Genomic DNA, 26,411 nt, shown 5'->3' with positions numbered 1-26,411 from the left:
AGCGGCTATCTCCGTCTTGTTCCCTTCCAGCAGCTGTAGCCAATCCCAGCAAGTCCGAGGCAGCCACTTTGCTCCGTGAGTGAGTGGGTCTGAGCTCACTCCTTTTGGATGCAAGAGAAGCCCAGAGAGGGGGAGTGATTTACCCAAAGCCACACAGCAAGCAAAGGCAAAATCATCCTCTCACTCACTCACTCACTCACTCACCGACTTGGCAATACTTTTGGAGTCCTGAGGGTGGTGAAGTCCTTCAGGAAACTCATTCCTAGAGGAAGCCCTGGCTTGTGGAAAGGTATGGGGGAGAAGTCCTACGATGGTTAAGGGTTTGGCTGCTGGAGTTGGTCTGTGGGTCAAATCCTGGCTCTGCCACCTGCTGTGTGACCTCAAGCAGGTGAATGAACTGCTCTGTGCCTCCGTTTCCTCACCGATAGGTTGAAGATACTCATGGTGTTTAAGTCACGAGATTGGTGCGAGGTTGACAATGAGTAATCCATACAAGGGGCTTAGCAGGAGGCCTGGTACACAGTAGGTGCTCAATAAACACGAGCAGTTAAGAGGGTGTGGGAAATGAAAGGCAGGTGGAGCATGGCAAGTGCCAGCCGGTGGTTGGTAGGGAATGTCCGGAGCCCAGCGTGGGAGGCTGTGGGCCTGGCCGGATGTTTGGGGAACTACAGAAGGAAGAGAAGGCATCACGGGGGTGGACTTGCCACTGTGGAGTGAGTGGGAGAGACTCGAGGCGAAAGGTCAGAGAGGGGGCAATCCAGGGGCGTAATCATGGGGACAGGGTCCGAGCAGAGGCAGTGGCAGGGAAGAGAGGGTGGCATCATCCAGGGTAACACCCTGGGTTCCGATGGAGGTGAGGGGCCCACGGAAGGAAAGGGGGGACGGAACCCAGCAGCAGTCGTGACGAGCAGGAGCCACTCCCGGGAACTTCCTAGGTGCCCAGCGAGGCCTCGAGGGATCATCCTGCCCAGGGCCGGCTACATAATTTGGGGGACCCAGTACAAAATACAAATGCGGGGGTGTCTTGCTCAAAAAAGCAGGAAAAAAAGTGCCAATAAAGATGCTAAAATATAAAGCTTTTTTCTTCCTTCCACTTACCTCCTTTGCTCACATACACTCTCTACTGTCCCCTTGGACTTCTCTCACGAAACACAAGTTCAAAGGCAAAATGAAGAATTCCAAGTCGGCAACAGCAAAACGTTAAAGCAGGTGCAGGGGCCTTTGGCGTGCAGGGCCCGGTGTGACTGCAGAGATCACAGGTCCATCCAGCTGGCCTTGACCATGCCCATTTCACAGATGACAAAACTGAGGCTCTGGGGAGGGGAATGCCAGGGACTATTTCCGATCTCGGAGTGCACTGTATTTCCCCCCACCTGTGTCTGCTCATTCCAATTTCCACTTACCAAACTCCAAAGAAAGGTCTGAAGCTATTTAGGTAAAAACGCAAAGAGAGAGGCAAAGAGCCCTGAGGGAGGACCTGGACTCAGAGCTGTGTGACCTTGGTCAGGCCACGCGACCTCTCTGTGCACAGTCTCTTGGCAGACGCAGGCTTAGAGGCCAGAACTCTTGCCTGCAGCCGCTACCCCCACAGAGCTTGCCCATGTCCATTCACATCCCCCTCGGTGTCTGAGGCTTGAAACAGTCATAAAAAATGAAACCGCAGCCCCCCAATGTGCTTGCCGGCTTCTCAGCCCTTATTTTTTTTGGCCGCTAAGGAGACTAATAAATGGTTTGCCACTTGACGTAATCATTAAGAGCTCCACTGAGCTGTGGGCAGCGTTTCCTCCCCTTCGTGGCCGGCCTGGGGCGCCCAGCCACCGAGGGTGGCAGTGATGGATGGTGTCATCACGGGGCTTGCCCAGTGGGGAGTGCGGGCGGTGGGCGGGCATGGCTCCCTCTCCTGCGGGCTCCTGGGCTATTCATTATGGGAAGGGGGAGTTGAAATGTGGGGATGGCGGCCAGCTTCCAGAATGGGCACGAACCATTCCCGGGAGACTGCGGGCCAGGGTGGATCAGACGACTAGTTTTTTAGGTGCGAAGAGTCAATTGACAGATGGCCAATGAACAGATGGAAGGAAAAAAGTGATCTCTGTATTAGGTAATCCAAAACGACACCTTAAAACATTTTTTAAAAGTTACAAGATCGGTAAACATTTTCAAAATTTTAATTGAAAAAAAAAATAGATGATAACTCGCATGCAAAAACATCTCAAATCTCTGGCCCGTCCTGTATCTACTTTCTGTACAAGATGGCTTTGCAGTTTCCTATCAAGTGAGAGTTTTGAACCAGGTCTCAGTTTTGGGACTAGTTTGGGCCGACAGGACGTGGCAGATGTGATGCGATTCTGTGCCAGCTCCCGACAGAGGCCTCAAGTGGCTTTTGTAGCTTCGACATGCTCTCTCGGAACCCCGCTGCCACCAGGTGCGTGAGCTCGGGCTGGCCTGCTGGAGGACGGGAGGCCGCATGGAGCAGAGCCAAGCTCCGGACATATGAGAACGCACCATCAGGATGGAAGAGCCAACTCACGGGGCATGCACGAGCCTGGAGGAGTCCAGAAGAACTGCCTACCTGACCCGAGCCCCGTGAGCAATAACAAATGCTTACCGTGGGAAGCCATCGAGTTTTTGTGGCAGTTTGTTACGCAGCCATAGCTAACTGGTAGGAATTCTAATCGCCAGTGTCGGTGATGGTCAGGTGGTTAAAAGTTTGCATCACCCACGGAAATAACTAAAAGACGAAGTGGCTTACAAAGCAAGGCAAATTGTGTGGGCCTCAGTTTCCTTGGCCGGAAAATGGGGGTAATAGCGCCTTATCTCATGGGTTTATTAGGAAGATTCAACGAGTGGGTCAAATGCTTAAAAAAATCTCCCCAAAGTGTGGTTTTCTTTTTTTCTAGAAGCTCATCATGGGGGCGGTGAAGACACTCAGGGACGCTCATGGATGGTCTCCATTTGGGGATTCATTCCTTTTTCTGAAATTGAATTTGTAATGCCTTTAAAAATCCTGGAGCGTGTGTTTCCTGTGGACGAAGATATATCCGCAAGGACGCCCACCCCAGCGTGGCTGACAGTGAGCGAATGGAAACAGGAAGCTCGGCACTGCAGAAGCCATCGCTACGTATGTTCTGTTTATTATCACTAATTTTACCCGATAATGCTCAAATTAAGATAAGGCCAAAAGCTAAAAGACAGTTCAGCCATCAAAATCAGGTTTTGGAAGAGCATTGATTGACATGAAAATATTCAGGCTGTTCAATGAAGAAGGAAAAAAAAATCACATTACAAAATAGAACTGTGTGATCCCAATTCTTGTAAAAAATTATATGTCTATTCTCTCCCCCCTCAATCTTTGCGGAGGAAAATATCGAGAAGGCTATAACCCACAGTGTTTTGGGGTTTGTCCCTGGTGGCCGAAAAAATCTCCCCAAAGTGTGGTTTTCTTTTTTTCTAGAAGCTCATCATGGGGGCGGTGAAGACACTCAGGGAAGCTCATGGATGGTCTCCGTTTGGGGATTCATTCCTTTTTCTGAAATTGTATTTGTAATGCCTTCAAAAATCCTGGAGCATGTGTTTCCTGTGGACGAAGATATATCCGCAAGGACGCCCACCCCAGCGTGGCTGACAGTGAGCGAATGGAAACAGGAAGCTCGGCACTGCAGAAGCCATCGCTACGTATGTTCTGTTTATTGCCACTAATTTTACCTGGTATTGCTCAAACAAATTAAGATAAGGCCAAAAGCTAAAAGACAGTTCAGCCATCAAAATCAGGTTTTGGAAAATCAGAGAATGAGAGAATGAATGAATGAATGAAATCGGAAACCAATGGCCAAGATGAGGGGCTCTGGAGGCCCCCAGTCAAATTAAGATAAGGCCAAAAGCTAAAAGACAGTTCAGCCATCAAAATCAGGTTTTGGAAGAGCATTGATTGACATGAAAATATTCAGGCTGTTCAATGAAGAAGAAAAAAAATCACATTACAAAATAAAACTGTGGCCGAAACTGGTTTGGCTCAGTGGATAGAGGGTCAGCCTGGGGACTGAAAGGTCCCAGGTTTGATTCCGGTCAAGGGCATGTACTTGGGTTGCGGGCACATCTCCAGTAGGAGATGTGCAGGAGGCAGCTGATCAATGTTTCTATCTTATCGATGTTTCTAACTCTCTATCTCTCTCCCTTCCTCTCTGTAAAATAAAAAAAAAAATGTATTAAAAGAAAATAAAATAAAACTGTGTGATCCCAATTCTTGTAAAAAATTTATATATATATTCTCTCTCCCCCCTCAATCTTTGCAGAGGAAAACATCGAGAAGGCTATAACCCACAGTGTTTTTGGGTTTGTCCCTGGTGGCCAGGGTCTGTTTCTCTTCTGTCTTCTTCAGCTGAACACATATTCTTCACGTTTCTTTTGAGTTGCTTCTCTCCCAGGTACCTCCTTAAATGCATCCATCTGGGATCAAGTTCTCACAACCTTAGAGGTGGGTGCCCATTTCTCAGAGGACAACATTAAGGTCGAGAGACTGAAGGAATTTCGGCTCACCAGTGTCTCCTCAGCCCCCAACACCACGCCTGGCCATGGTGGGCACACAGTAAATGTTCATTGACTGAAATGAATGAATGAATGAATGAATGAATGAAACTGGAAACCTATGGCCAAGATGAGGGGCTCTGGAGGCCCCCAATGAGCAGCAGTCCTTTGCATGGTGGTGTCTCCCCCACGAGTCTGCTACGCTCTCTGAATTCCGCCCCCCCCCCCATTTCTGTTTCCTTCTCCCTTTCCTTGGAAACGGACCAGGACCTTCCTGCCTCTTTTGCTCAAGCTCCTCCCTGCCTTCTCTCAGGCCCGGAGGAACCCTGAGAAATGATCTCGCTCCACATTCTCGGTTAATTTTTAGAGTGTTTTTAAAAATAACCTTTTCACTCCGACGAACAAAGAACTATTCATTGTGGAAAAGTTGAAAAATGATAAAAGTACGAAGCAACAGAACTCCCCTCCCCCACCCCCCAGTTCCACCCCCCAGAGCCATCGGGGTTGACAGGCGGGTGGGTTTCCTCCCAGGCTTTGTGCCTCCTGCGTTTCTCCTGACGTGGTTGGCCTCATGCGGGATGGACAACCTGCGACCTGCTAGTTTTACATCGTGTCAACAAGAGGCAAGGCGGACACAGCACAGCAGTGGGCTATTCCCAGGTGTGGGAATCGCGGATCAACTTGTCCCTGGGGTCTGAGGACCCCGCAGTTTTGTAGGGAAGGGTGGCCAAGGAAGGGTAGGGCATGTGGGGGCCTGAGTCCTGACTGTCCTACCAGGCCCTGGTGTCACCCCTTGTTCTGGGGCATCAGCCAGAGCCGGGCTGGCTGCACTCTGCTCTGCCCAGCCTCCCAGTGACCCTCTGGCCTCGCTGCGGTCCCAGACCCCCACTCTGAGCCCAAACTGCTCTTGTCTAGCTCCTTAATATATTAGGGGTGGGGGAGAGGGCGAAACCCACAGTTTTGATCCTTGGAGAGAACCCTTTGTTTCATAAAAGGTCCAACCACCATCTAGAGAGGAGGTGAGATTTGTGCCCAAGCAAATTGGAGGCAGACCCAGGGCGGGACTCAGACCTCCTGCCTCGTGCGTTTATGGGAAGATCATTAGTGGGCGCCATCTGTATGCCAGGAAGCTTGCGATTGGACTGATGGGAGAGGTGGGTAGAGCAGAGGTGGAGGTGGTGAGGAGCAGAACAGCAGGGAGGGAAGGTCTCAGGGAGGTGACCTCTGGGCTGGAGCGGTGAGAAGGCAGGAGGGACCGGCAAGGGCAGAAGCCTGCAGACGGGCTACGTGTCAGCAGGGCAGGAGCGGGAGGAGACGGGTCAGAGCTGGGTCCTGGTGAGAGGTGAGCAGCGGTTTTCAGCAGGGGAGGGATGTGACCGGATTCACATTCTCCAAGGTCATTAACTGCCGTCAGGCTGTGGCTGGAGGTCTGCCCAGGCCCTGCAGGTCTGAAGGGATCCCCGCCCCCCTACCCTCTGGCACCCCTCCTGGTGGAGGACCCAGGGAGCGGATCCATCAGGCCAACCGCACCCCACCCTGCACCTGTGGGGGTTGGGGATCCGGGAACAGCAAATCCCTTCCCTGGCCTGGCCTGAGTCCTGACTGTCCTACCAGGCCCTGGTGTCACCCCTTGTTCTGGGGCATCAGCCAGAGCCGGGCTGGCTGCACTCTGCTCTGCCCAGCCTCCCAGTGACCCTCTGGCCTCGCTGCTATGCCAGGATGGGGCCTGATGACCGGAGCTCACTGGGCTCTCAGGTTGGGACGGAGCCTGAACCACGTGCCTCCCATCAGCCCGACCAGCTCACACTTGCCCCACGTGCGTGGAGTCTACAGCCACTCAGGGTCACACAGTCCATCGGGGGTGCACCTGGCCTGCAGGACAGGTCTCGGCAGACCCCATGCACCCCATCCCGGGCTCTGCTTCTTGGCCCCTGGGTGGAGGCCTGCCACTGGCCAGAAGAAGGGAGATGGGGAAGGGTGTTTCTCCAGTGGGAACAGCGCATGCAAAGTCTGAGATGGGACAGTGTGTACACATGTGGGTGTTTTCTTGGGAACTCCTTTATTGAGATAGAATTCACATACCTTACATTCTATCTGAAGTGTCCAAGCCAATACTTTGTAGTATAGCCAAGACTTCTGTAACCATCACCACAATGAATGTTAGAACAGTTTCATCACCTCACAAAGAAAGCCTGTACCCTTAGCTCTCATATTCCACCCCCCGCACCACTCCCCCCCACTCCCCCCAGCAATTTCTTCATCCTCTCAGCTTCTGGCAACCACTAATCTACATTCTGTCTCTATAGATTTGCCTATTCAGCAAATGAGACCATACACTATGTAATCTTTTGTGACTGGCTTGCTTCTTTCACTCAGCGTGGCTTCAAGGTTCATCTGAGTTATGGTATGTGTTAGGACATGATCCTTTTTTATGGCTGAATACTATTCCACCATATGAATCCACCACATTTCGTTTGCCATTCATTAGTTGATGGGCATTTGGATCATGCCTCCCGTTTGACTGTTAGGAATCATGTTGCTATCCATATTCATGTACATTATTGTATGTGCATGTGATTTTCTTTCTCGTGGGTCTATTCCTAGGAGAGAAATCGCTGGGTCAGGTGGTGCTAACTCTAGGTTTAAATTTTGAGCAACTGCCAGATGGTTCTGAAATGTTGTTTTGTTTTTTTTAAAAAAATAATGAATGTGTGTGCATGGACACTTGAATTTGCACATGCGTGTTAGGAACGTAAACACATTTGTATATGTGGCCGAGTGTTAAACTGCCCTCCCTCTTAAATCGTAGTGATGGTGATCTTTTTTGCCCTACTCGTAGAGCGAGGTGGGTCAGGAGGTCCTGGCAGGGGGAACCAGTATGGGCAAAAGCTGGGTGGCAGGAGTGAGAGATCAAAGTGAGTTCTCTCTCTGGAAAAGTACTGGCAAGTGGCTGGATTCATAGCAGACCCCCACATGGGAGCCCACATCTTCCTTCCACCCTCCCAGCCTGGGCCACCAAACCCACAGCATCTCATGCAAATCGTATGCAAATCGCCCCCCCTCCCATCAGCCCCGAGGCACCCAGAGGAGCGGGGAAGTATTCTCGGCTGGGTCCTTCCCTTCATTAATTTCCGAGCCGTAGTACATTACTCATGGATAATTAAGAGTGAGCTATTAATACAACATTTAATATTCAAGTGCAGTGGAGAGGAGAGGCCGTAAGTCACAGAATCCTATTCGACAAGACACTGCAGTTTAGCAATGAGGTATTTTTTTCGCCTTCCAGATGCTCAGGCCCGCTTGCGTGGAAACGTGGGCCCGGGAGCTTCATCTATCGATAGAATACGAAGAAGGACCTTAAATCACCGGGAAATCCATGGGAAGGGTCCGGTGGAGACAGCCGGGCAATAATTACACCCAGAATTGTAACTGTGTCCACGGGGCATGGCCAGGGCCCGGACATGGCCCAGTCACCCCACAGCGGGCAGGGGATTGATGGCGAGGAGGTGGGGCAGAGCTAGAGACAAAGGACGGAATGTGCTGATGTGACGGTGCGTGTCCACACCTGGGACAGGGGAGGGGGGGAGTGTGGAGCCTCTGGATTCTGCCCCCCCATCCCCCCCATGCCGTGTTCCTTCCCGGCATAGGGGGTGGAGGATGGGGGGGCAGTCTGGACTGGCCTAACCCAGAGGCCCAGGCAGTCTGGACTGGCCTAACCCCCTCCCCAGGTGACCTTGAAAATAAGGCCCCTCCTGTGTTGCAGCCTCACTGATCTCCAGGATTTGACACAGAAAAGGAGCCCCACTAACATAGGGTGACAAGCGAGATGGCTTTGAGCACCCTGAGGCCTCAGTGTCCAACGCCGTGGAATGGGCTGTCGGTGGAGCCATCTCTAAGACCCGGTTTTTAGCCTCCTCTGCCTGGAGGGGGCCGCTGGGTGTGGTATGTGGGAGTGAGACGTACATGCCAGCAGCCGTCAGTCACGGAGGCCGGGTGGCACGTGCGGCTGGCAGACCTGGGTCGCCTCCTGGGCCTGCTGCTCCCTAGCTGGGCGTGAAGGGCTGTGGATCTCATGGGGGTTCCACCTGCCAGTAGTAGGCAGCTTTGTTATGTGGGCGGTGGCTTTGGCTGTGGGCTGACTGAGTGGCCCAGGGAGTGGGGGTTGGGATGGCCTGTGGAGCGGGGTGGGGGTTGGGGGGACGGACAGGGATGTGGAGATGGAAGGAACGCCCCTCTTCACCAGGTGTGAGCTGGGCATTTCCACGCGGATAGTCTAACTCTCACACCCAACCTTCCTCCACTTTCTAGCTGAAGTCTCAGAGGCTCAGAGACGTGGAAGAACCTGCCCAGAGCCCCCCAGCAGAGCCCGGTCGGGGGACTCCGAGATCTCTGTCTCCAAGGCCTGTGCTACATACATGCTCTCGCCTGGGATCCAGGGGGCTGCTTGGTAGGTGGCTGGGGAGGTGGTGCTAATAAGCTGGGGCCCAGAGTCAGAGTAATTAAGGTTAATGAGGTCAGAAGGGTGGGGCCCCGGTCCCATAGGATTGGCGTCCTTATAAGAAGCGACACAGAAGAAAGGCCCCATGAGAACACCCTGGGAAGGCAGCCTCCGCAGGCCAGGAAGGAGGCCTCCCTGGAAGCCAAACCAGCTGGAGGCTGGCTCTTAGACTTCCACATCCAGAATTGTGGGAAAATAAATGTCTGCCGTTCAGGCCAGGCAGGCAGCCGTGGTACTTTGTCACGGCAGCCGAGCTGACTCGTACACCTTGCATTCCTCTCCCCCTTTCTTCTTGTCTTTTTCTTCCTTCCACCCACGCCTCCTTCCATCTTATCATCCATCCAGCCTCCGTCCATCCTCCATCCTCCTTCTATCCATTCCTACTTTACTCCTTCCTTCTTCCCTTTCTCCTTTCCAACCTCCCACCCTCCCTCCCTTCTTCTTTTCCTCCATCTTCTCTGTTCATTCATCCATTCATCCTTCTGCTCCCACCTTCCTTGCCTCCACCCCTCACCCAAGCCACCCTGACCCGCTGACGAGAGCTTTTGCTGCTGTGACACCCCCACCCTGCACCCCGGCATCGCCTGGAGCACATCACAGCCTGTTCCCGGGACTCAGCCGGGGGCTAGGATGGGAACCTGTTAACCTTCCCACCCATGGTCGTCTCTCTTACTTAGTTGTCCCACGGGGGTATCTTGTTAAGTCCACTTAACTTACCCTCCAAATTTGATTTAAAAAAACCCAAAAATCCCAACCAGCCGTGCATTTGCACCATGAGGTTCCAACTAGAAGATTAATTTTATTGACATAAATAGGACTGATTAAGCCCCAACAGCTGCCCAGGTGTCTCAGGCTGCAGAGGCCAGAGCGTGCAGGGCTGCCTTCCCTTCCCGCGGGGCGGCTGGCCGGCAGGAGCCCGGCACCTGGGGCTGGCGGAGAATTCCCAGCAGCCTCTCCCACCTGCTCCACCTTGGCCCTTCCCAGGCCTGCTCCATGCAAATCGCCCAGGCGCCTCATTTGCATACACACCAACTCATTTCCATATCCCCCAGCTCCGGTGGCTGGGCTGCCACAGGGCTGGCTGACAGCAGCCCCTTTTGTTTTCAGAGGCCATCCAGGGAGTTGCTCCTTCATGGGATTGGGGGGTGGGGGGTGAGGGGGGGAGAGAAAGCGAGGAGAAAGAAAAGGGGAGGGAGGGAGCAAACCCCTCCAGACAAAGAGACAGGCACCATCTGGGCACCAGGAAGAAAATGCCGCTGTCTGGAGTTTGGGCCCTGGGGGAGGCAGGGACGGAGGGCCAGGCCCGGGGGCTGGCTGGAGTGGGTCTGAGACTTGCCAGACTTGGCTGCCCGCCCGGCCTCGTCATCAGCTTGGCTCTGGCATCCTGGGCAGGTGACTGCGAGGCTGGTGCCTCTGTTTCCCTGTTTGGGAAATGGGGCCCTCATACCCGTGTGTGCATGTCGCCTGGCAGGTGGCAGCGTCTGTTGCTGCTGCAGACCCAGGGCAGGGAGCGGGCTGTGGAGTCCGCGCAGGTGGCGCTGCCAGCACACCCCCTTCTGTGGGGCTGGGGTGTCCGGCTCCCCCTGCCCCTTCGTCTCTCTGTGCCTCAGTTTCACCCAGTTGGTGGGACCTCGAGTTCGCCCCTCCTTTGGCTGTTCAGAGAAAAGCAACAGAACCCTTGGTGTCCGGTGATGACCATAAGGATGGTGATAATGATGATAATAGGAATGCTAACAGCATGGCGTGCAAGTGGAAATCCAGGCCTGGCCAAACCCTCTACCTGGATTTTCTCATGGCATCCTCAGGACCAGCCCTGGGCCTGGGTTTGCTGCCATCTTCATTGTACAGACGAGGGCACGGAGGCCCGCACTGAGCCTCGGCCTGCCTTTCCTGCAGGCTTCTGAGAGCCAGGGCTCTCACCTCCTACAGGGATTGGCCTACCCTCCACAGCCAGAGGATGAGCCACATCCGTGCCCGGGGAGCAGACAACAGACCCTGCTGTAGTGCATGCGCGGGAGGGGGTGCCACTCTGGCAGTGCCAGGGTGCTGGGGCCAGGCCCTGCCCTATCTCAGTGGGTTGGGCCTGGGGCTTGGTAGGCAAGAAATTGGGGTTCCTTGGAGTGGGGTGGGGGGAAGGACACAAATGTCCGATCTTGTGCTTTGTCCCTGACCTTGTGACCACCCATCCCTGACTCCCCCTCTGGCACTGTCCACCCCCACGTCTCAGCAAACCCCAGAGGTGTGACTTCAGGCAGCCGCTCCACCTCTCGGAGCCTCAGCTGCCTCGTCTGTAAAATGGGGATGATGATAATGGTGCTTCCTGAGCCTTGCGGTGAGAATTGAATGAGTAACACGCATGCAACTGTGGAGAATGGTGTCTTGAGCATTTCATATCGGTGTTCACTCCTTCTGCAGGAGGTACTAGTATTTGCCTCAAGGGCTGCTAAAGAGCGTCTCCCACTCCCTCTCCCTTTTCCTCTCCCTCCCCTTTCTCCTACTCTCCTGAAATCAGGAACAATGTCCCACAAGGCAGGAACCAGGGCTGGTGGACAAGGCCCTTTGTGTGTGTGTGTGTGTGGGATGGCGCCTTCTGAGAACTGGGAAGTTCCCATGTCCCTATTACAAACTGAGGTGTAACATGGAGCCTTCATAAAAATGAGTCATTTCAATCCTGGCTCTCATGTGGGACCGAGGGATCGCTCAGAGCCCTTTGGAGGGGATAGCACCGACATGACCAGGAGTTAGGCAAGAGCCCCCTGAGTCCCCCTCGGGCTCCCCATGAACACACCCCGCTTCCTCCTCATTCCTCTTTTTCCCTGAGCATCCGGGCCCCCGAAGCCTCTGTCGGTCACGGGGAGCTGGTCAGGCCAGGGGCGCTTTGCAGGGGTCAGGAGATGCGGATCTGAGACCTGGCTGACTTCTGAGTCTCTATGCAACCTGTTCGAGACCCTTCGTATCTGTGGGCCTCCATTTCCCATCTACCCCGTAGGGTGTCAGCTCTTCTTCTCGTTGTCCTTGAGGGTGGCATGAAGATGACATGGATGGGAGGCATCTGTGATCTCTGATTAACCATGTCTTCTCTTGAATTTCCCAGAAGCTAGAAATCTTTGTTGATTCATGTCTCACTGGGGGAGGGGGGAACGGGGTGGCGGCAGGGGTCCCCGAAGGGTACATAGGAGACACCCTGCGAGTGGTGGTCCGATGGATGGCACCTTCCAGGGGTGACCATTTCTGGAATGCGGCCCGTCCAAGGTCACTCCGTGGGGAGGACCAGCTGGTCACTGTTTTCTCTGCTCTGAGCGTATGGTCCCCAGAGGGACATGGGCCCAAGCCCTGTGTGCGCCTGCCCGGGAGGAGGAGGCCGAGGCCCAGGGATTAGCACCCAGGGGCACACGGCCACCTGAGGAGGCCGCCTGCTCCCTGGGAGCCAGCTGGTCTCAGGGGGGGAGGAGGTGGGAGAACATGACACCCCGGGACACTTGGTCCTGTCACTCCCGGGGGATTTGGTGAGCTCCTGGGGAGCCTGGTTGGGTACATGCTGTGCTGGGTGGCTGGGAGGTGGGGGAGCTGGGACATTCTTTGTGAGTCCAGCACCGTGCCAGGCACACAGTAGCTACCCCATATGTGTTTTTATATGAATTTACTAAATAGAAGCATTCTTGACCTCCCCCTCTGAAACTTCACCCCGGCATCTCTAGCCACTGTGTGTCCCCATCATGTCCCGAAATGCAAAAACCTGGGAGTCCTCCTTGCTTCCTCCCTTGGCTCACTCTCCACACGCCACCTGCCTCCAAGACGTGACAGGTCTACCTCCAAATGTATGGAAACCCATGTCCTGCCTCCTCTCCCCTCTCCTTCTCTCACCTGCTCCCTCTCTTGTTCCCACCACCCTTTCCTCCACCAGTCTGCAGGGGGAGGCCCCCAAGGCCCAGCCCCTCCCAGGCTGCCCACCTCCCTGTCCCCTCCTCCTCCTCCTCCTCCTCCTCCTCCGCCTCCTCCTCCATCTGATCCGCCTGGCCCGGGTGGGAGCCATTCAGCAGCCTCCTCTGGGCTGAGCCCGAGGGACAGAGGCTCAGAAGCTCAGGGGCAATTTATGGGCCTGCAGTTCCCTCCTCCTGGCCCCTCCCAGCACTCGGCTCTCACCCACCCCCGCTGTATTTCATGCCCATGGAGATTGAGGGTCCTCCATGTTCCTGCAGGGAAATCGGGCCGAGGGGAGTTTTAATGCAGTTTTTATCAGCTGCATCACGCTCGCTTGTCGGGGGAATTACAGGTGGGGTGGACAAGTGCTCAGAGCAGGCGATAAACTCCCTACGTCTTTACTCCCTGCAAGAGGAGCTGTGGGCCTTGCAGACCTCGGGGAGGCGGGGGTTCAGATGGCTTTGAGTGTCTGTGTCTAGACCTTGCAAAGGATCCTGGGACTTACCCAGGTGTAACAGGTGTGGTTCATTCATTCATTCATTCATTCAACCCGTCTTTAACCAGTGCTTGCCCCGGGCCTGCTCAGCTGTGGGACGAGGGTTTGGAGGGGTCAGAATGATCCCACAGGGAGATGAAAAAATGTCCCGTGTCCAGGAGAAAAGGGGACTCGGATTGGAGAGAAGCGGACACACCTGGGAAAAGTTGTGGGGTGGAACCCACAGGACCTGGGCATGGGCTCAGGGTTGTGGCTTGGCAGGTGTAAGCAGAGGAGAGGACCTGGACCTCAGACCCTCAGGGGAGCGTGGGGCACGGGAGAGGCCATGGTGGGAAGAACAGACTCCCTCTGGGCCATGTCTCCTTGAATTTTTATTTCTTGGGCTACGCTGATATGAACAATCTCTTTGATACCAGCCAGGCAGGCCCACCGTGGCCCTCACGGTCCCCACGCCTGTCTCCTTTCCCAGCCGACCGAGGGCTTCCCTTGAAACACGGGCCTCCCCCAAGCTCCGGGAGGAGGTGTTGGTGTGGGTGGTGGGCGTCCTCGGGCCACAGGGAAGGGGTAGGAGTATTTTATTGTCTCTCAGCAATGCTAATTCATTCCCTCTCATGTATTTTTTCTCTCCCCCCTCCCTCCCTCCCTCTCTTTCTTCCCTCCTTCCATTCAATACATATTCATTGAGAGCCCATCATGTCCCAGGCACTGTCCTAGGCACTGCGAATGCAGCAGAACCACTCAGACCCAGGTCCCTGACCTCACGGAGCTTACGTTCTGGCAGAGGCAAGACCCGGAATAACCAAAGAGGTCAACACACATAACCCGTCCGACGACGATAGAGAGGAAGCAGAAAAGGGCGACGGGAAGCAGAGCATCGTGCCCCGGAGAGAACCGCTAGCCCGACCTGGATCCGACATGCCCACGCCCAGGCTCCCCTCCCACCACATACGTGCGGATCTGCAAAGGGCCCAGGCGCGGTGCGACCCGTTCTACACTCTCTACGGGCGCGAGCATCCCACGGGCATGTTCCATGTTGCTTTCTTGGCTCGCCATCCTCATTTGAGAATGATCCTTGTTGATGCGCGACGCTCCAGTGGCCACACTGTCACGACGATAGACCATCCCGCGGTATGAATATGTCACTACGTGTTGAGTCCTCCTCCTGTTGATGGGCGTTTAGGTTGTTTCCAATTTTTTTTTTCCCCCTCTTACCACCCAAGGAGGACCTTTCTGGTCTCAGCCACCCCCACGCCCCACCCCCGGGCCCCCATGCCACACCTGGCGACAGAAAGCCAATAAGATCTGCCAAACTGGTCAGCACCCTGCATAGGGGTGAGGATGATAAAACAAACCAAAAAAAAGCTCCTGGTCCCAAGGCTAACTTCATCCAGGGGCTGCTCCCAGCTCATCCAAGCCCGATTTCACACTACAAGGGAGATTTCAGCATGGACCACAGGCCACAGAGACCAGAGAGGCTAAGCAACTTCCCCAAAGCCACCCAGCACAATACAGATGCAGAGCTCCTGAGCTTAACCACTGCCCTGCACTGCCTGGTCCCTTTCCCGGAATCACTCTCCGCTACCCAGGGCGGTCTCCATCATATCCCTCAAACATCCCCAGCTTGGTCCTAACTCTGAGCATTCACGCCCGCTGTTCCCTCTGCCCAGAACGCCCTTCCAGTCTCATCTCCAGCGCTGTCTCTCAGGACCCTTCCCGGACCCTTTACTCTTTTCCGTTTCCTGTATTCACTACACGTGTAATCGACTCGTCACTTCTGCGAATGCCATCGGGGCAGGCCCTTGATCCTGCTCATGTCTCTCTCCGTAGTGCTTAGCATTGCAATGGCATACAGTCGGTGTTCCATAAGTGATGTTTCGGCAGGCTGCTTGCTCCGTGCCAGGCTCTGGGCTGAGGGCTTTACAGATGTGATCCCGGTTCATCGTCACCATTAATCTCTTGAAGTGGGGAGATGGTCCTCATTTTACAGGCAAAGGGGAGGGAGGGCGGCTCAGGGACATTCAGCAACTTGTCCAGGGCCAGCCATCAAAGGAAAGCAGAGGGGGAATTTGAAACCAGGTCGGCCTGCCTGTGTCCCCACCGCCTTCACATGTCTCCCCGGACACTTGAGCACCACAGAATTTGCACCTCGGAGCTCGGAGATGACATCATTTCACCAAAGGGGAATCGCAGGCCAGAGAGGAACGGACACTTGCCCAGTGTCACACACAGGTTGGCAGCAGGCGAGGCCAAACTCCCATCATCTCCTGGACTCCCGGGCCCGGGCTGCTCTGCCCCAGGCTCTCCCACCCCCTCACACTGAGGATGACACGCCTCACATCTCTCTCTACACATCGGGGGCCGGGCCGGGGGGGGCCACGGCCCGGAAGGCAAAGCGTGGTGGCGGAGCACAAGAGGCATGGATGAGAGATGTGTCTGTCCCGGGGGCTGGATGTTCGAGGCGGCTCCATTATTCAGGTCATGAGGCTGCATCCGCCAGGCGGGGGAGGGAGGCCCGCTGCAGCCTGGACGGTCAGCTGGCCCGGCCGCGGGGGGCCGCAGGGCCCTGGGAGCTGTGACCTCTGATTTTTTTTTGTGGCCAGTGGCCATCTCTGTGGCCGCCCACGCTGGCCTCCTGCCCGGCGCCTTGCTTTGAACGTCTACAAGGCCTTTTGTTCCCACAGCAGGGGCCGGGCAGGCGGCGTTGAGGGGCCCCTCTCGGAGGAAGAAGCTGCCCGCTGGGGCTTCCCCCTGCCCCCGACCCCTACTGTTTTCTTCTAATTACCTGTGGGCAGGAGGGGCTGCCAAGGGGTCCAGCTGGGGGAGGGGAGGGAGGGGGTGGCGGCTGGAGTAGCCTCGCATTCCAGCCCCCAGATCACAGATGGGAAATGAGGCCCAGAGACTGCCACAGGCTCGCTCGAGGTCACACAGCAAGTCATGGGCAGGGCTGGGGCTGAACCCGGGGGAGGAGGGGGGGTGGTTAGACTCCGCAGGATAAGGGTCAGGAAAAAAAAAACTGGTTTTGAACAGCAATGATGTGCCAGGCACTGGATACCCGCTGTCTCCTTGAATTGGACAGACCTGTTTCAGGTGATCCTTGCTTCCCGGCTGTGTGTCTTCAGGCAGGTTAACTTCCTTCTCTGAGCCCTGTTTCTTCGTCTATGAAATATACTTACGTATTGAGGACCTTCTATGTTCAGGACCACACGGAGACATAAATTAGTCACAATCTCTGGCCTCAAGGATCTCTCTACCACATAGGGAGACAGATGGGTCAGTAAAAAGCCAGGCACACGAGGTAAGTGCATTGGTGGTGATGGTGGGGTGGCGCAGAGGTAAATAGTGCGAACTCAAGGGGGACCTCCATCCAGCCTGGAGTCAAAGAGGACTCCACAGAGGGGGCCTCCAGGAGAATTTGATCCGGGGAGCAATGGGGAGCCATGCATGGTTCTACGAGTTTGGAGATGATCTCTCTAGGCTGGAGGAGCGGGGGACCCCAGTCCCTACAGCTTCACACAGAATGGGCTCCGAGCCGGGAGACCGGGGGCTCTGGGTGCAGCCGAAGTTTGGTGAGTCCTTCGAAAGCTAAGCATAGAGTTCCCTTGTACCTCGGCAATTCCACTCCCAGGTCTGTACCCAAAAAGTTGTCAGCGGGGACAGTACTCTACACCTGTGCTCATCACAGCACTACTCACAGCAGCCACAAGGTGAAAACAGCCAAGTACCCATCTCAGACGAATAGACAAAGGAAATGTGGTACCTCCATACAGTGGACTACGACTGAGCCATGAAAAGGAACAACATATCGGCACATGCTCCCGGAGGGAAAGCCGCAAAAAAGACAGAGAGTGCATGGTTTTGCTTTTACGAAATCCCTACAACAGGCAAAGTCAGAGACACCGAAAGTAGAAGGGAAGCCAACAGGGGCTGGGGGAGAGGGGAGGAGCGGGAGTCATTGCTTAAGGTGCAGACTTCCTGTTTGGGGTGCTGGGAAAGTTCTGGAAACAGATGGTGGCGATGGCTGCATGACATCGTGTTCATTGTCCACTTAAAATGTGTAAAGGGGCAAATTTTACATTGTATATATTTTTTATCGCAATGAAAAAATTAATCGTAGAATATATCGAAACCCACCGAATTTACACTTCAAATGGGCGGATTGTGTGTGTGTGTGTGTGTGTGTGTGTGTGTGAGTTATAGAGCAATAAAGCGGTTAGAGATGAAACAAAATGATTGGGAGCCGTGCGGGGAAGGGGAAGTCACCTTTGGGGAGACCAGAGGTCACAGTGTGCCCAATTTGGCAAACGACGGCCAGCCGCCTCTGACCCCCCCCAACCCCCACCCCGTGGATGCATAATTACCCCAGAGCCTTTGAGACATCCCAGCCCTGCTCCTGTGCTGACATGCTGTGTGCCCTTGGGCAAGTCATTTACCTCTCTGGGCCTCAGTTGCCTCATCTCTACCTAAATTCCGTTTGCTGAGGGCTGACTGTGTGCTGGACACAGGGTCAGCATTGTCCTTTTCGGTCCTCCCCGTATTCCAGAGCGGGACCTGGAGGCCCGGAGAGGGGGAGAGGCTGGCCCGGTCTCCCAGGGCAGCCGTGGCCGAGCCGGCCTCAGCCCCGCTCCCATTGGCCCAGGGGCTCCCTGACCCGCTTCCCCGCCTCCCCTCTGTGTCTGTTTGGAGCCGGTCACGGATTTTGTTCCTCCTGCAAATGATCTCCATGTGTCAGGGATTGAGTTTCCCCGCGTCTGGCCCCGTCCCCCTGGGAACCCGAGGCCCCCCACGGTCTGATGCTGCCTGCCGGGCGGGGCTTCCCCAGCAGCTCGGTGGCTCACGCTGACCCGGGATGGGGCCCAGGCGGGCTGGGGCCTGGGCATCTGGTTTAGCCATCAGAGCAGGGGCTTGTTTCAGTTTCACTGACCCATGGAGCCCCCGGGAGAGGGAGAGAGAACAGACTGGCAAGTGGGGGGGCGGTGAGGCAGCAGGGGGGTGGGGAGGGCTGGAACTGAGCAAACAAATACCAGCGCATTAATGGGGGCTCTGTGGCCGAGAAAACACACACACACACACACACACACACACACACACACACGATGAAAAGCCACCTTTCACACACCTACTTGCAGACCTTCGTGCAATGCAGCCTTTGCTCTAGCCATGCAGATGGCTTGCTATTTTCCATGCATGCTCTGTGCTGCCCAACCTCCTGCCTAGGCTGGTTCTCCCACCCGGAATGCCCTCTGGGCCACTCCTGCGAAGGCCAGTTTTGCAATTTCCCACGCCCAGGCTTCTGGGGACCCTCCCCTGTTCCCCATCTCGTCCACCAGCGGCACCCCCTCTTCTCAGACCCGTTAGTGGGCAGGGGCAGCAGGTTGGGATTTTGAGCAAGTCCCTGGGCCTCCTTGAGTGTCCGGTGCCTCCCCTGTACGAAGGCAGCTCCACACCTCCTGCCTCGCTGGGTTCCCATGGCAACCCCACTAGGAGTGTCTGTATTTTGAGGATGAGAAAAGAGGGTTCAGAAAGGTTTAGCAACTGGCCCAGGGTCACCCAGCCAATAGCAGGAGCCTGGATTAAACCCTAGCACCTGCTTCTGCTGCTGAGAACGGCCAGCCCAAGAGTCAGGCCTGTGTCTACTGCCCCCCGGCTCCCCAGCTGGCCCCTCATGGCTCCCGGGTCCCCCTGAATTGTCACCCTGACAGTGGCCTTTGATTTACAAAGGCCCCACTTCGTCCCTGCCTAGTCCCTCTGGGTCTGAGCCTCCAATCTGCAGGCAGGGAGCTGTACTCCTGCTCTTGAGCCTCTATGCTGGGAGGGCAAAGGCGGTCCCGCTTCTCAGAAGGGGAAACTGAGGCTCGAAGGCGCCACTGGACTTTCCGAGGAGCCACAGCCCAGCCGGAGGAGGGCTGGGGTTCGAACTCAGGCTTTGGCTCTGCCCGTCGAGCCCAGACTGCCTGCTCCCACTCCGCAGGTGTGAACGGGGCCGTGAGGGGGCTGTGCATCTGGCTAGCCCCTCACCGATCCCGGGGGGCAGCAGGGCAGTCATTAGGGCTGGGAGGTGGTCTGGGGAGAGAAAGGTTCCCAGGGGACTTGGGGCTCCATGGCCTCTTCTGCCCAAATCTCAAGTCGGGTGGCAGCTCTACTTCATCTATCAAATGGGGGACTGTTTGGACGCGCGCTGCAGGTGCTCACGGAGATGAGAAGGATGTAGGGTAAGATGCACCCCGGCTTCCACGTGTCCTTGGGGTTTTTGCTCTCCAGGGGTTCTTGCTCTCTGTCATGCTATCAGTCATCGGCCTGGCGTGGCGTGGGGTAGGCACTGAGGCTGCCTTTCTAGCAGAAGCCTCGTTCATGGTCATGAGGACTTGGGGTTGGGTTGGGCTATGATACTGGCCTGGGCCGCTCCAGGCCTCAGTGTCTGCATCTGTGAAATGGGCTGATGCTCCCAGCCTCACCATTCTCCTGTGATCACAGAGTCTTCAGCTCTTCTGAGCCGCCAGATGCCAGGTCTTATGAAAGCCCACACAGGCCCCTCTGCCCCCAGCCCCAAGGCCCAGTGGGACCAGCTTGTCCCGAGTGGGCGGTGGGCGGGTTTAGGTGTCAGCACCCGAGTTTTCCAGCCTGTCCCTCCATCTGTACCGAAAATACCCGTGCAAATTCCCGGGGCCTCCCGGGGACACACCAGCAGCTAAAATAAGATCTGAAGTCAACAGGAGCCTGTCCCTGGCTGCCGCCGATGCAGCCGGCCCCTGGGGAGCGCAACTCGCCGGGCACAGCCAGACCCTGAGAGGACAGCCAGCCAAGCGGGTGCCGGGCTGAGCCATCTCCAAGCTCCGAGGGGTTTTAGGGTACAATTCCCTGCCCTGACCCCGACAGGCAGCCAGCGATCTGAGGTGGGGCCTGGAAGTCTGTTTTCCACAAAACTTCCAGAAGATTCTGCCGCCCTGGCACTGGCTGTCCACCTTCCACCGCCCTTGACACAGATTTGCACTTGTTTATTCACGCCGCTGTCTCGCTCCTGGGTCTGAGTCACCTCTGCCTGTCTGAGCAAAGGCTTGTGTCGAATAAACGGATGCACGAACGAATGAAGGAGCGAATGAGTGGATACCCAGTTTACTGGAGAATTCCGGACTTTCCTCACCCCTGACAGAGGGAGAACCTTTGGGACCCATATTTTCCTTGGCACCTAAGCTCAGTTGAGAGGCACGAGGAGGCGTTTTCTAGATTGCCGGGGGGCCCCTCCTCCAGGCAGTCTGCCCTGATTGCCATGACCCCCAGGCTGCCCTCACCCATCTCATGTGGCTCCCTTATGTCTGTCTCCCCAGCGCCCACCTCAGGCCTGGCGCAGAGTGGGTGATCAGTAACTGCCGATGAGCCAGAGGAATGAATGAAGGGCCCGCCTGACGGGATCCTCCTCTGGCTTTGCCTTACGATGGTGGGGCGTCGTGGAAAAGGCCGCCTTCCTCTTGCTACGCTCCCCCTCTTTTTCTTGGCTCAGGTCCTGCTGCATTTCTTTGCATTCTTGGCACCTTGTGCAGCCCCCACGCCTTTGCGTGTGCTGTTCCTTCTACCTGAAACTCCCTTCCCTCTAGCGCAGCGGTTCTCAACCGGTGGGTCGCGACCCCTCTGGCGGTCGAACGACCCTTTCACAGGGGCCGTCTAAGACCATCCTGCATATCGGATATTGACATGACGATTCATCACAGTAGCAACATGAAGGTTATGAAGTAGCCACGAGCCCCCACGCCTTTGCGTGTGCTGTTCCTTCTACCTGAAACTCCCTTCCCTCTAGCGCAGCGGTTCTCAACCGGTGGGTCGCGACCCCTCTGGCGGTCGAACGACCCTTTCACAGGGGCCGTCTAAGACCATCCTGCATATCGGATATTGACATGACGATTCATCACAGTAGCAACATGACAGTTATGAAGTAGCCACGAGAATAATTTTGCGGTTGGGTCACCACATGAGGAACTGTATCTAAAGGGCCAGAAGGTTGAGAACCACGGCTCTAGCGCGTTGTGCTGCCCCTGATGGTGCTCAGAGCCCCATGTTCTAATGGAAGCCGCCATCGTCCCACTTGCGATCCATCCCTGGCTTCTACCCCACGGGCCTCAGTTGTCCCCATCCCTGCAGTGGGTCTGAACGCTGGGACCCTGCCCCCACTGTAGTTGCCCTGCTCCCCGGCCCGGCCCGGCCCGGCCCCTCCAGCCTGATGACATCTTCATCGCCAATCCCTCAGCATCTTCTCCCGGCTGGTGGCTGGGGGACCGTTATCTGGCCCGAAGCAGGTGGAGGGCCCGCGAGCTCAGGGCCTGCTGGCCGCCTGGTTTATATTTTTAACACCCGGCTCTCGGGCGGTGACAAGGTGTCTGCTAAGTGAGGTAATAGGCAATTGAGTGGGTTCCGCTTTGCCGAGGGCCCTCATAAATCACCTCTGTCAGGGGCCTGTGTCACGGTCCCGGGCAGCGGCCGCGCGTCGGCAATTAGCCAGCCTGCACCCGGGGCTGGACCGCAGCCCATCGCCGGCACCGTGGCCTTGGCAGGGCCCAGGGGGCGTCGGCCCCACCCCATCTCTCTGTCCTCCCAGCGTGGCCCGGCCTTGGGCAGACAGGGAGGAGCTGACACGGTGCAGGGCCTGCCCTCAGGATGGAGGCAGCCGCTCCGCTCAGGAGGCCGTGGCACGACCCCCGCAAGTGTCTTCTCTCTGGGCCTCAGTTTCCTCATCTGTAAAGTGGGTGGATCATGCCTGTTTGAGGGCTAATGGGTGGAAGTGACAAGGCGGCGGGTGCATCTTAACAGAAGGAGGCGCTTTGTTCTCTGAGTGGTCATGCTACCTCGGCCACGATGGTGATGATGGTGATAATGAGCACTTCGATGGCTCTCTCCATCTCACATTGCCTAGCTCCAAAATTTTCTTTTTGCGGGGAGGAGGGAGGCTCAGGAGGGGTGAACAGCAGCTCAGATAGTATGAATGGCAGCTATTAAGGCAGAGCACTGCTCCTGTAATCACCAACGGTCCTGAGTGGTAGCCACTCCCATTTTACAGATGGGAACACTGAGGCACTAACTGCTAGGTCAGTAATACAGCTTGTTTGATAAAAGGCAAGTCTTGAACCCAAGCAGTCTGGCTTCCCAGGTCGGGTTCCTCTCCTGTGTGGCCAATAGTTCCACCTGGTGCTTTGGGAGGGAGTGCGCCCCCATCTGGAGAGCAGTGTAAGCAGCAGCCCAGCATATCTCTCCTTGGATATTGGGGGGTGGGGGTTAGTGCTGTATCAGGAGGGGATAGACCCTCTCTGAGAGCTAAGCTGTTGGCAGAGGGCGCTGACAGGGAAACTGGGGTCAGAGAGGGTGAGGAACTTGCCCAAGGTCACACAGCCAGTTGGTGGCAGGTATGAGACATAAAGCCTGCTAGAGTCTCTTGGGTTAGGTTCGAATTGATTCCTCAAACATTGCAGCTGATATAAAATTCAGCCCCAAAGCATACCAGCGCCTCAGAGAGCCTAAATTTCTTCCCGTCTGCAAGGCCTGGTTTTAATCTGGTCCCGGCATCGCCACTCAGCGGCCCAGCCCTGTGCCCTGGCTTCTTCTAGACTCACTCTGCTCATCTGTGAAATGGGCTCATGTCAGTAACTGCCCCAGAGAACCGTGAGGGCCAGGAGGAACAAGGTGAGGGCTCAGGCTCAGGCTCAGGCATAGTACTAGGTGGTGTCACTGTAGGTGATGTTTGTTTTACTCTTTTTATATCACTTTCCTCCCAAGTTTGTATTTCACCAGCCAGGGGCAGGGAGGCTCCCTCAGCAGGTGGTGGAGGCTCGGGGCTTGCACAGGGCGGGTGCTCCTGGGCCTGGCCTCCAGGGCAGGAGAGAAGTCCTGAGGTCCTTTCTTAGAGACGCAGGCTCGCCCCGAGGGAGAAAAGTGCCACAGAGATGCACACGTGCACACGACCTCACACACAACCTCACACACAACCTCACACACAACCTCACACACAACCACACACACAACCTCACACACAACCACACACACTTGCATCCTCACACTCACACACCCTGACACACACAATCTCATACATAGTCTCTCTCTCTCTCTCTCTCTCTCTCTCTCTCTCTCTCTCTCTCTCTCACACACACACTCCCACAGACACACTGCCACACACACACACACACAGTGCATATTGTATATAGTTATATGTCTCACTCTCTCATACACACACTCCCTCACAGACCCACTGCCACAGAAACAGAAATCCTTCACAAGACCCACTCTGCACATAGTTCTTAGGCCTACTGTGTGCTCCACACGGGGATTCAGAATAATCCAGACCCAGAGAAACGCCTGCCCCCTGACAATGTGCCCCTGAACCCCATGCAGTTGCACACACAACCTTACTCCCCGACCCCCACATATGCAGGAGACCCCTGTCAGTCTCCACACCCCGCTCTCCCCTCCACACATCCTCCCTGGTCCCAAAGCTTCCAGCCCCTTCCTGGGGGCTCAGAGAGCAAACAAGGCAGAGTGGAGATCCTGCCCTCCCCCTGGGCTCCCCATACCCCCTCCCTGCCTCCCTATCCCCACTGCTGGCAGCTCCGCCTATCCCCCCTGCTAGCAGCCCCTCCTGTCCCCCCTGCTGGCCTGACCAACCTTTGTGATGGGCAGGGAGCCTGCAGAGGCCCCAGGAAAAAACATTCTTCAAAGGGAGCTCAAAGCCCCTCCTGTGTGGCTGCACTCGGAGCCCCTGAGGACTGCCCTGGGGGCTGGCCTGGTCAGAATAGGGACAGAGGGGGCATCCGGGCGGTTGGGAGAGATGAAAGATGCCCTGGCTGGACCCCAGCAGGACAGTACTTCCTGAATATTTCTGCCTCTTGTTGGAGACCAAACACAAGGGGCCCGCCAGGTGCACAGGCCTCTGTCCCTCCGGACTCCATCGGTCCACTGGCAGGCAGCCCTGGGTGGGGGTGGGGACCAGGGCCCTGGAGACTGCCATCTGCATGGCCGTCTTGGCTGCCTCTCCTCTCTGGGGGTCACCAGGGGCCGGGATCGATGCCGGGCCCAGCTGCCCAGCGGCGCCCCATTAAGAGCCCGGCCTGGCCTGGCTCTAATTGATTACACTGGGGCGGCTGCCGGGGCCCAGGTGGCAGGGCCTGGGCAGCCTCTGGCTCCCTCACGGCACGGCCCGGCTGGGGACAGGGGAGTGGGAAAGAAAGAAGGCACGGGGCGGGGGCGTCTGGGAGCCCCAATTAGGCCAGGAGCGGTGCAGCCTGGGCTGCTCCTAATTTGGTTTGAGATAATGAGCTGGGAAAATGAGCTCCTGTCTGCCTAGAGTTTAAACCCCATCTGGACTGGGCCTTGGGAATAGCCTCTTCAGTCCCTGCCCCGTGGACTGGGGGGCAAAAAGGGGGGCGGTGGGTGAGGGCTGGAGGTGCAGCAGCTCCCCTGGTGGGCACAGCACTCGACAGTATGCAAACGCTTTCTCCTTTGTGCCATCAAGGGCATCGTCTCGGGGAGCGTGTGTGTGTGTGTGTGTGTGTGTGTGTGTGTGTGTTAGCGTTATAGCCCCATTTTACAGGTGGACAAACTGAGGCCCGGAGAGGCAACACGAAGTCCCAGTCGACTCCTGGCTGGATCTGAGACTCGGCCCTTGACTTTTGCATACAGGGGCTTCTTTTACTTCCTGAGAGATACTTTTGGCTTTTAGGGTTGGCAGGTTTGGCCAACAGAACCACCAGAATGCCCAGTTCCCTTTTAATTTCAGATACACAGCGAGTAGAACGCACTTATGTTTAAAAGATGATTTGTTCCGGATTTTATCTGGCAACACCATTGTTCACCGTGTCGAAGGGCCTTGGGGGAGTCTGGCGGGGAGCAGGACAAAGGTTGGAGGCAATCAGACTGGTTCCAGTCGGTTCTGGCACTGTCTTCCCCTGTGGTGGGGGTGGGCAGAGTCGGTCTCCCCGCACCACCTCCCACGGTGTTCTCGTCCTAATTCCTGGGAACTGTGATACGTCACCCCACGTGGCCAAAGAGGCTGTAAGCTAGGATCCTGACACAGGGAAGCTTATGCTGAATTATCTGGTGGGTGGGGCGTGGGGAGCAGTGTACACACGAGGGTCCTTATGAGAGGAAGGCGGGAGGCTGAGTCAGGGAAGGGGCTGTGCTAGGAGGGAAGCAGAGGTCAGAGGGATGTGCTTTGAAGACGGAGGATGGGGCCACAAGCCAAGGAGCCCAGGAGACCCTCTGGAAGTGGAAAGGGCAGGGAGACAGTCTCTCCTAGAGCTCCCAGGAGGAACGGGATCCTGCTGACATCCTGACGGCAGCCCCCTCAGACTCTTGGAATTCCGACCTCCAGAACGGGAATACATCTGTGTTGTTTTCAGTCACCAAACGAGCGAGCGGTGATTTGTTACGGCGGCAACAGGGAGCTAATACGGTGGCCTCCGGTGAGTCGCTTACAATCTCTGGGCCTTTGTTTTCTCATCTGTAGCCTGGGGGTGGTCCTCCTTTTCCCAGGAGGTTGATGTGAGGTTTGCCCAGGGCCGAACAGCCAGATGTCCGCCGTGGCTGCGGTTAGTGTGAAACCTCACGGGGTTCTGAGGGCCCAGCTGCGGCCTCCTTCCCTGGGCCCCTCCTTCGGCCCAGCCGGAGGCGTCCCCAGGGATTTCTCTGTGCGACTGTGAAATGCAGGTGGGATGCTGACGATGGGCCCCTCCAGCCTCCGGTGCAGAGGCCTCCACCACGCACAGGTTCAAAGTCTCGGATGTGAAGAACTTGCGCCTCCCAGAACCCCGAGACCACAGCCCCTGGGGACACGTGGCTGTGAGTCCCAGGAGCCCCAGGTCCATGCCGCCCGCAGCCCTGGGCTTATGCTGTGACAGCCAGCTCAAAGCTTCAGGACCGAGATGTCAAGTCTGGAATTTTAATCCATGACAAAACGGGCGATTTTCTCACATTTCACTGTGGAAATCCTGGACTCTGAGCGCA

Source organism: Myotis davidii, unplaced genomic scaffold (assembly GCF_000327345.1).
Source record: "Myotis davidii unplaced genomic scaffold, ASM32734v1 scaffold478, whole genome shotgun sequence".
Classification (NCBI taxonomy): Eukaryota; Metazoa; Chordata; class Mammalia; order Chiroptera; family Vespertilionidae; genus Myotis; species Myotis davidii.
The sequence above is the reverse complement of the archived record's forward strand: the minus strand, read 5'-3'. Positions refer to the sequence as shown.